The 10,249-nt window shown below is 30.1% G+C and overlaps 1 protein-coding gene across 1 annotated transcript in view; it reads left to right on the top strand.

Moving 5' to 3' along the window:
* Positions 1–3,717: 3,717 nt before the first annotated feature.
* Positions 3,718–10,249, top strand: part of LOC108908168 (zinc transporter ZIP1) — a 28,798-nt gene continuing 22,266 nt past the window's right edge. Inside the window, exon 1 of the mRNA XM_018712102.2 lies at positions 3,718–3,783. The gene's annotated coding sequence lies outside the window, so the exon portion shown is untranslated. The remainder of the gene's footprint in view (positions 3,784–10,249) is intronic.

Here is a 10,249-nt window from a genome sequence, read left to right as displayed (position 1 = left end):
TGTGCACTACATATGAGGTCTTGGCCGGGAGCAATGTGCTCACAATATGCTTTTGATAATGTTTTGAATTGTAAAAATTTGGTTTATTAATAACAATGTATTAACAATATACATGTGTATCGTATGTAAAGGGGTTTATACGATGCAATGAGAAATATTTTGAAGCGTATTAGACTGGTTAGGTATGAGTCCCTGGTTAATCAGTTGTAAGGTACCAGGGTCGACGTTCGAACACTCCTATAATGAGTCCGTTTCTGTAGCGGTCTCTGTCTTAGATCTGGACATTTGGCCTCTCCATATTTTGTCTATCTTTGGATTCTGTTCGTATCGGACGAGTTGTTGAGTTATAGTTGGATATGGTAGTTTGTAATCGCGTTGTCCTACCTCAGTCCACTAGTTTCGACGAATTTGGTATTTCCCTAAATACTAAACAGAGGCAGTTTTTCTGTGCGTCCCTCGTATCGTTAGCGGACGCCCTACCGCTAGCGTCAGCTCCCGCAGGAATCGTCTGCTATGGTTATCGTGATTAGAAGCTTCGTGAAGAATTTTTTGGGAAATATTTGAAACGTCGACGAAAATTTCGCTTCCCGTTTCGTTCCTTTTGCTTCCTACGGAGGGTGGTTTGGGTTCTCTTGAACATGGGTATCTAGTTTTGTCGGGGTTGGCGCCGCGTAGATGGGCCGGTGACGACTTCGCAGGATAGATTCGAAAGTGGAGTGAATATTTAAAATCCATTCGGCAATTGGAATACGACGGTATCAATGGAGCAGGGACATTCTTTTGGAGTTATAATAAGGTGTTGTTTCTTTTTTTTACTTTGAATTCCATTGTTGATATTATCTAGGAAGTTAATTTTCCAATTCATTGTACTTTTAGGTTATTACTGTATATTTAGACATGATGATAATTATTCTAATTGAAGATAAACTAAACTTTAAGTTTTAGTTAAAATATGTTTATCTATCCTTTCAATTTTTATTATTTTGGAGAATAAATATAAATTTCAATCTACTAATTATTAGTAACTACTCATCAAAATTAGCATTTAATACCAATAAATTTTGAACACAGCAATTGTAATTTTGCAAAATGAGTTTAATGAACTTGGAAAATCGCGTGGTGGAAAAATGTGACTGTGCCATCTGGAAAAAGGGCAGTTCTTTGTTGTACATTAAAGTGAATAGTCTCAAAAAACTCAACTTTCCTCTCATGAAGCTGAAAATGTAAGACGAAATTAACTGTTATAAAATCTACCACAAGTTAATAGGGGTAGTGTAGTCAATCATCTAGGTAATTGTTAATTGCAATAATACTTACATTTGTATTTGTTTTTCGTTAGATTTTAGACATCCAGTTACGTTGTTGCAACAATATACAGTGTTTCACTTAAAAAACACTAGTATGGTTTATATCTTCAAAATGCAATCGAATTAAGTAGGTACCTACTGTTTTGAAATTACAACAAAATTTCGTATAATCTGCTCTTTACTATTTAGTAAAAGTGAAATAAATAATGGGATAGAATGTTATAAAAATAACCAGGTACATTAATTACTCATCATAGGCCTTGTACGCGCTGTGACACATGTTGGTAAACATTTCGAGGGACTTGTTTACTTGTATCTATGAGCGTACGTACTAGGTATCTGCTTACCACTAAAAGCTACTGAACAAGCCGTGACTTGTTCTGTAAGATACGATGTACTTACACAGATCTATAGCAAAAATGCAAATAGGAAATAATACTTTGAAACTAATATTTTGATTGCTACATGTCTACAAACGTAATGTGACAAATTTATTTGTCTGCAAGTTGGTAACAGCTTTTTATTTATTTAACTTTTAATTATTTAAAAATTAGTTATGGTTATTACTAAATTAAAAAAAAATATTTTAGATTCAGTAATTTTTCAGTTATAGGATTTAAAATAACATTTTTTGAAATTATACTTTTTTAAAGTTTAGTCTTTCCGAGTAAATACATCAACAATAAAAAATAATAGTAAGCAGTATTCAATGCTAGTAGATTCAATATCCCAAAAAATAGTTGGTTTTAAATCTGGAGAAGATGGAGGATATACGTGATAAGCGTCTACGTACCATCTATTTGGATTTTGGTTATTTAGACATTTTTTTAAATCGTCATTTCCTGATATAACTTCCAAATATTATATAATACTAGCTGACCCGGCAAACGTTATTTTGCCATCTTGTGGAACTGTGGATGGAACAAAATAATATAAAAATCGCGATTAAAAATCAGGGGTTGATCGTATAAGGGTGAAAATTTAGAACTGTATGTATTTTTCAATGCTGAATCATGAAAAAATAAAAACAGAAAATTTTGTCCAAAAAATAAAAAAAAAATTTTGGGGTGGACCACCCTTAACATTTAGGGGTATGAAAAATAGATGTTGGCCGATTCTCAGACCTACTCAATATGCTCACAAAATTTCATGAGAATCGGTCAAGCCGTTTCGGAGGAGTACGGGAACGAACATTGTGACACGAGAATTTTATATATAAGATGTACCACAGAAGTCCCACAGAAAAACATATAGATTTTGTGTATTTGTTTAAACCGATTTACCACATTATTTTTTATTAAAACTCTAAATTACCCCCTAAAATAGGGTGAAGTAGTGAGGATAAGGTAAAGCTTTATAATGAAAAGCAACGATTTGAAAATACTTCGAGAAGAAATTCTAAAATAATATTTTGAGCATTGGAAAGAAATTAAATCCACACCCACCACAAAAAAGTTTCAGGAAAATTTTACGCAATTTTTTCCTGGTTTGACCAACTTTCTCTCTTTCTCACCATTTCCAGAATGGTGAGGAATACTACATATTACACAACAATGTTTAACATTGCTTAAAAGCTTACTTTATTATTTATTTCTGTATTTTTCACTATTTAAGGTAGGTTTTTATTTAATGTTATGTTTAGTAGATATTTACTAGTTATTAAAAAATAATTCCACTATCTTCATCTTCAAAACCTGTAGGTATACATACTTCACTTTAAAACTTAACTTTGATCTTTATCTGTACTTGTACCACTTTACCATTTTTTGCATTAATTGTTTCTTTGTAAATATATTAGCATTATTGTATACCTAACATTGACTTGGCATGTACATATACGTAATATATTTTTTTGTTAGAGATATTATTTATGACTATCTAGATTTTGTAAAGGTGCCATATGTGCTTTACTTAAATCAAATCAACTAGAGACAAAGCAAGAAAATACATTAATAAGTTTATAAAATTTGAATTCATGCCAATTGGAAAAAAGCCAAAAATACCTACTTACTCTATAATCTTACTTTACCATTTTTTTCTATCTAAAGAAGCAATGATTAATTTTTAAACATAATAATATTTGGGCATATTTACGAGTGTTGATTTTAATTTTCTAATAAAATTTAAGTTTAAGCTCATTGTCACTCACATACATACACTTGCAGATATATTTCTATTAGCAGAACAAAAGTTTTCTATGCTTATACCTTATTTATAATGTATTATTTCACAACGGGGACTGGTGTTTTACAGTCTAGAAAAACCGGTTATGTTCAGAATTATCTATATCTATTTATAATCTTGCAGATTGGTTCAGCAAGTATTATACGTAACTTATCAAATTCCAGGAATCTACGTAAATCCTTTTAAATTCAGATATCTTGGTATCTAGATATCATTATTTTGTCGACAACTGCGCGTGAAACATTATCTAGCCAAGGCAGATACCGTTATTGCTTGCTGAAGTAGTCAAATCGTAAGTACCTTTTTATACTTAATGTATGTACTAATATAGATAAACTTATATTTTATATTTTTATTCATTAAACTAGTCAATGAAAATATTATGTAGTTATTATTTTTAAACAGTGGAACAATTAATGTTTATAAAATATATATCCGTATATTCCGTTAAAAAATATTCCTAATGTTTTTTAAAAGTCTGTAATTAAACAATGTGGTAGCAAAGCGTAACATTTTCAAATCATACCCAGAAAAAATATTATCGAAATATAAATTCAACAAGTGTTTGTTCTAAATGTAGATATAGACAGGATGTCTACTTTTAAACGTATAGGTATAAATATTTTTTAAGAAAATTTGTAAATACTTCCTTTGTACACTTATTACCTGGCAGTCTGTAATTTGTTTAATTGGTCCTATTTTATGAAAATTGTGTGTCGTTTTTTATACACTAATGGAAAAAATTAAACGAACAAAAAAAATTTGAATATTTTTTAGTGAAATATGGTTGTATCGAAATAAATAAGCAGTTGAAGCTTCAAGTTCTAGATCTTTTGACAAAAAATTTTTTTAATCTCCGGTTAATGCGCAATCATAGGAATTAGCGTGAGAAAACATTTTTTCAATTTTTTTTTATATTTAAGGGTCCACGGGCTCAGAAATTTTTTTTCACCTAGACTGATGTATAAGTCAATTAGCTTGATTATTCAGCTTTAGTTTGTTTTTTTGGCCTCTGCATGTCAATTTTTTGTTAAGGTATCCGGCTTTGAATGAAAAATGATCCTTTTGTCTTTGATCATCAATATTTCAGTAACTAATAGCTGCATTTAAGAGCGGTGTTAAAAACATAAATAACAAGGATCTTTCAATGTTTTTGAAGATTTTTTTTTTCATCCTTAACACTAATTTGAAAAATGTGCAATAAATGACTTTTTTCGGTTTTTTAGTAAATCTACCGCTAATTTACAAATATTGATGAAAATACTAATGTTGAGAGAAATTTTTACACCTCAATATAGCCACAAAAATCCTGTAAATTGACAGGTCGATCTATCGAACCGTTTTTCTGTCCCAAAAAATAAAATTTTTAGAATTTTAGAACGTTTATTGCTTCAAATGATCATTTCGTAATCATTATCAGAATGAAACAGAATTATTTTTCTTGACTTTTCCCACAATTTAACATTGTCTTTCAAAAATCACTAAAAAATTTCGAATACTGAAAATATCTTTATATTTTGGAAATTGTTATAGTCCGTACGGTATTTGTTGAGACAGAATTCCAAAAAGACCTCTACGCCATTTTCTTGGAATTAACCGCATTCGACACCCGAGGTAGAACACATACGATGAACGCCATGCCGCCAATGTCTTTCTACTTCGGGTGTCGAATGCCGTTACTTATAAGAAAGTGACGCAGGGGCCTTCTTGGATTTCTATCTCAACAAATATCGTACGGATCGTACATCTATGACTTTCTCATAATTTTGTTCTCACTTGACTTACTTTACTGCGAAGAGTGCTAAGAATTATTTTTTTTTTTGGATTTGTAAACATTTTGGTAAGATGAGTTTATCATTTGTTTGAAGTGCCTTTAGTCTCTGTTTGTTAATGAAACCTTAAAAATATAGAAAATATTTATATAAATTTTTATTTTTTATTTTTATTATACGCCACAATGTTTTTCATCATTGTTCAAAATGGCTGCGGCTTATAAAATAATTTGGTTGTAAAAACCAGCTTTAAATGACAAGTAAGCTAATTGAGCGATTTCTATAAAACGCTGGAAATTATGTTGGCTTCTATGAAAAATTTATTACGACAGGTCCGTAATGGAAATAATATATGAAAGCAATTAGGTTTTTTCATATTTCCAAAACATTTCAATGAAAGGGGTGAGATAAAGTAGGATTTCTTTTATTTTCGAGGTAAAAGTCATAATTCCCATTCTCTTAGAAACATCACATTGTCAAATTTGCATTTTTTTAACGGAACACCCTATCATTTCTTTTTTTTTTAATTTCACTATTCTTCCTGAGAAAAATGATAGGTATTATGATAACTTTGAAACTAAATATGTAGTTGTGTCTGAGCCGTTTTTCATGGAATCAAACAAAAATTATAAAATTTCACCAAGAAATTAATAGGCACACAAAATCATACCTTTATAATAGTGCTGGCAAAAACCGGAAAAAAGTGAAACCGGTTAACCGGTTTCCGTAAAAACCGATTTCAGATAAAACCAGTTTGTCTAATAGTTGCTAATACCGGATATTCTAAAACCGGTTATTCGAATAACCCGTTACTCGAATAATGACCAAAATATCTGAAAATCGGGGCTTTGTAAAACTGACGAGATATACGATGTTATTCACATATTCACAATTTTAAAGTTAAATCTAATGTAGTTAAAATGTTAAAACAGTTAAAACAGTTCCACTTGTTACTGTGATTCTTCAATTTATTATTTATATAAATAGATTTAGTCGTTTGGTGTATGTGGGTGTGGGTGACTGTTTTTTTTATCAGTCTGTGTCTGTGTCCTAGCATAAAATATAAAAATAAATTGTATTTCTCTTAATAGTTCAACCCTTCTAATATGTACGTTCTATGTAGCCTGTGTCAATAACTACATAACACTAAGACTAAATTATGGTGTTATATAGGTATTGGCTATAAAGAAAGAATCCGATTATTCGGATGTTTGAATAGATTATCGTATAATCGGTTATTTGAATAATTGGTTATTTGAATAATCAGATATTTGAAGAATCGAATAACCGGTTTTCGGGTTTCGTAAAAATCCGAATTATCCGAAACCGGTTAACCGACTATCCAAAAAACTGATTTCAGTTGCCAGCACTACTTTATAATATACCTATACAAAAAAGTAAAAAAAAAAAACTATATAAAACTAATAAAAAATAATATACGCGTAAAATATTGAGAATGTAATTCAACACTGGTCGAGGCGTCTGGCAGCAGAGTAATTAGTTCCCCAATATTATTAATAAATACCTGCTTAAAAATGGAAATTAATTAATTTTAAATTATGTAAATTTTATGGTTTAGCAATAAAAAATAACAAAACAAATTATACAATTTTTAATGTAGAGGAAAAAAATTAAAGCATTTGCTTCTCTGTAAACGAACTGGCCACCAGAAAACTATTTATTATTTATTATTTAAATTGTCTAGTATCAAACACTATACACAGAGGCTGCCAGGCAAGTAAAAAAATAAATTTCTTTCCTTGTCATTTAAAATGTTTCATTGTAGAATTATTTCTAGAACATTTCTTTACTTTTCTTCTAAATACGCCACTTATTTTGATTTTTCCACTGGCTTAAACCTGACATGTTTATTTTTATACAACGACTGTGAAAGCTGAAGCAAAAGATAAAACTAGACTTTTACCATTCCCTATGACACAAACAAAACAATATCCCACCATTTTGCTGTTTCAAATTTGTTTTATAGAATGGTTTGTCAATGGAATTTTGAGTCAAACTAAACGTTTTTCTCTTGTAATTATTATATTAGTATTTTGTATTAAAATCGATAATATCATTACATAATATCTATATTATAGTGTATAATATAGCTATTTGCTCTTACAAGAGAAATTGTCTCAAAGTAGTACCTTTTAATATAATAGTTTTATAGGTTGATGAACCACATCTAAGAAACAATCATATTATTTATTTATAGCTCGGTTAGAAATACTGTGGAACATTACTAAAAAATTGTTATAACATACTTTAGTTTTATTAACTAAAATGTTTTATAAGCTTGTCACAGAAATGTTTATAAAATAGTTATATATTTGCCATATAAGCTGTTTTATAATTTAGCTGCTAAAACGTTCTTGTGATAAATTTATAAAATATTTCAGTGGCTGACAACAAAATAATGGTACTTGCCGCTATAATAAAACAAATTTACATTTCGAAAGCAATAAAACATAATTGTCGTATAACCTGAAAATTATAAAACTGTTTTGCTGGTTGGGATGGCGATATAATTACTAACAAGTCAAAAAAAAAACGTCAACAACAAACGAAAAACGTTAGGTTAGCACGGAACGGAAACCTATTGGGGTCCAATTATTGTAATCATATTAAATTTTATTCTCTTTTCTGTCTCAGTTTTAGGAATTTTCAAATAAATTATATGATAAAGTTGCCTATTTTAGTTAATAGAACACATGATTAAAATTGTATAACCAACTTAAAAATTACCCTGCAGACAAAGACAGGTGCTTTTTATCTTTGTTATCGTTAGACTCTCTTAGTGTGACGTCACATATTTAGGCAACCCGCAACAAATTGTCATCGTTGAAATTATCTGACCCCTGTTTACTATTTACATACATACCACAGCTTACCTAAGCTGTATACATACTATAGAAATGAACAACTTCAAATTAACTTATTTTTACAAGGATTTAGAAGAATTTAAGAACAACCAACACGTGTTTCGTAAAATAGATGCACTAATGTGCTTAAAACTTACAAAAAACGATATAAAAGAATATTCCTAAATTTAAATGAAGAAAAAATTTAACATTAGTGTTATTTCTAATGCGCATGCTCGGGAATAATTGCCTCATACGCAGATGAGATCTTGTTGATACGTCATCGTTGTCATCATTAGAGTATTTTCCCTTCTTTTGTTTAATCTTGTCATATTCTAGTTCTACCAAGTATTTGTATTGTTTTTCTTGGTGCTGTGCTGTGTCAGTCTGTTTATCGAGTGTTTTTTTCTTCAAGTCGTACCTACTTGACGTACTCTTACTCTTAACAAGAACCAAACTTTTCTTGAATGATATCCTGTTTCGAGGCTACTTCGCTTACATGAAATTATCTTTAATACGCATGCTTGGTAACATTGACATAATTTTAATTTATTAATTAGTATAAAAGTCAATATTGCTCTATAAATTTAAATATGTAAATTCTTTTAGTTTGTCACTTTAGGTTTGAAACTTTTTAAATATTTCTAATGTTGCCAGAATATCGCGATATTTAAGGTCACGACAAAGAAGACATTTTTTTGGCACTTATGTCCAAAGTTGGCCATAAGATCGTAAATCGATCTAGAAAAAATACTGAGAAATTCTTCACGACAATGTGTACTACGGGGATGCCTATTATTTGGCGCGTGTGACGTCACTACTAAAAAGTCTGATATACAGTGCGGTGGTGTTTTTCTTTTTTGTGCATATAAAAGAAACTATGATGAGGTGGTAATAATTGACATTCGCACTGTATATCTCTGTCGATTAGTATCACGAAGTGATTGCAGATTTCATATTACTAGGCACTCGTATATTTCGATTATAATACCTGTTAAATGAAAATGATTGCTATTGATCATTGGCCGTGCAATAAAATTAATAAATTAGTGACTTGTCATAGCTTATCTGCCGGTCTGAACTTGTGATCATAATATCTACTTAATACTTAATATTGTAATAATAAACTAATTTTTTATTTAATTGCTGATTGCTGATGTCTGCGTGAATTATAGATATTGATTGAAGATACAAGATTTGTAAATTAAAACAGTACTTACTTAGTTTAAAGATAATGAAACAAATGTAAACCAAACACACTAACGTAAAAAATATTAAATCATTTGAAATTTAATTTGTAATTAGGCAACTGCACTACAATATGTCAACGTGTAACGAACAACCTTAAAACTGTAACTAAAGTAATGGATAAATAATAATCAATACACTTAAACAGTTGTGACGTGACCTAATAAAACCTTTATATTATTTAAGCAATTGACTTTAAAGAACGGGGTGCGTTTGGGTGTAATTATAATCAGTAAAAGAGCTAATCTAAGTTTCTCTTTTTTCCGTTTTAAACTAATACGTAGATACTTTTTAACTAATTCCTTCTGGAGAGGTACGTTTCAGAGTTCTAATATATCTGTAATCTATATAACAAGTTATGCCTTGTACATATGACGCATTAGGGTACTTGACACGAAATATTTCGAATGAATTGTATCTAGGTGTTCCTATCAGAGATACCTATTGGATTCTGAGACATAGGTTCGCATAATCACGTCATCATGGAAATACCGCGGAACAAGCTGCGACTTGTTTAAAACATGTGACGACACTGTCTCGACAGAACATGCATAAAGTACTCCGTTGTGTACGGGGTTTAGTGAAAATGATCGAAAGAAGCCTATTTTAAAAATATAAATTAGGCAAATATTAACAAAAAAAAACTTTTTTAATATATTAAAATGTCCAGGGCGAATATCCAGTTCAAAATTTCCCAAACCCTTACATTTTCGGCTATAACTTTTGAACCGACGTGTATAATTAATGAAATTTTAATATTTCATGTAGGCCATAAAGTCTCATAAAACCATACTACAGTAGATGTTTTAGGGAAGTCAGGAACGGACTCGTCGGGCCTAAATTTTGACAGGTGTCATTTTATAAAGCTGAGAAC

This window comes from Anoplophora glabripennis, unplaced genomic scaffold (assembly GCF_000390285.2).
Source record: "Anoplophora glabripennis isolate ALB-LARVAE unplaced genomic scaffold, Agla_2.0 scaffold369, whole genome shotgun sequence".
NCBI classification, from domain to species: Eukaryota; Metazoa; Arthropoda; class Insecta; order Coleoptera; family Cerambycidae; genus Anoplophora; species Anoplophora glabripennis.
Note: the sequence above shows the minus strand (reverse complement) of the source record. Positions and strands in the feature narration are given on the sequence as shown.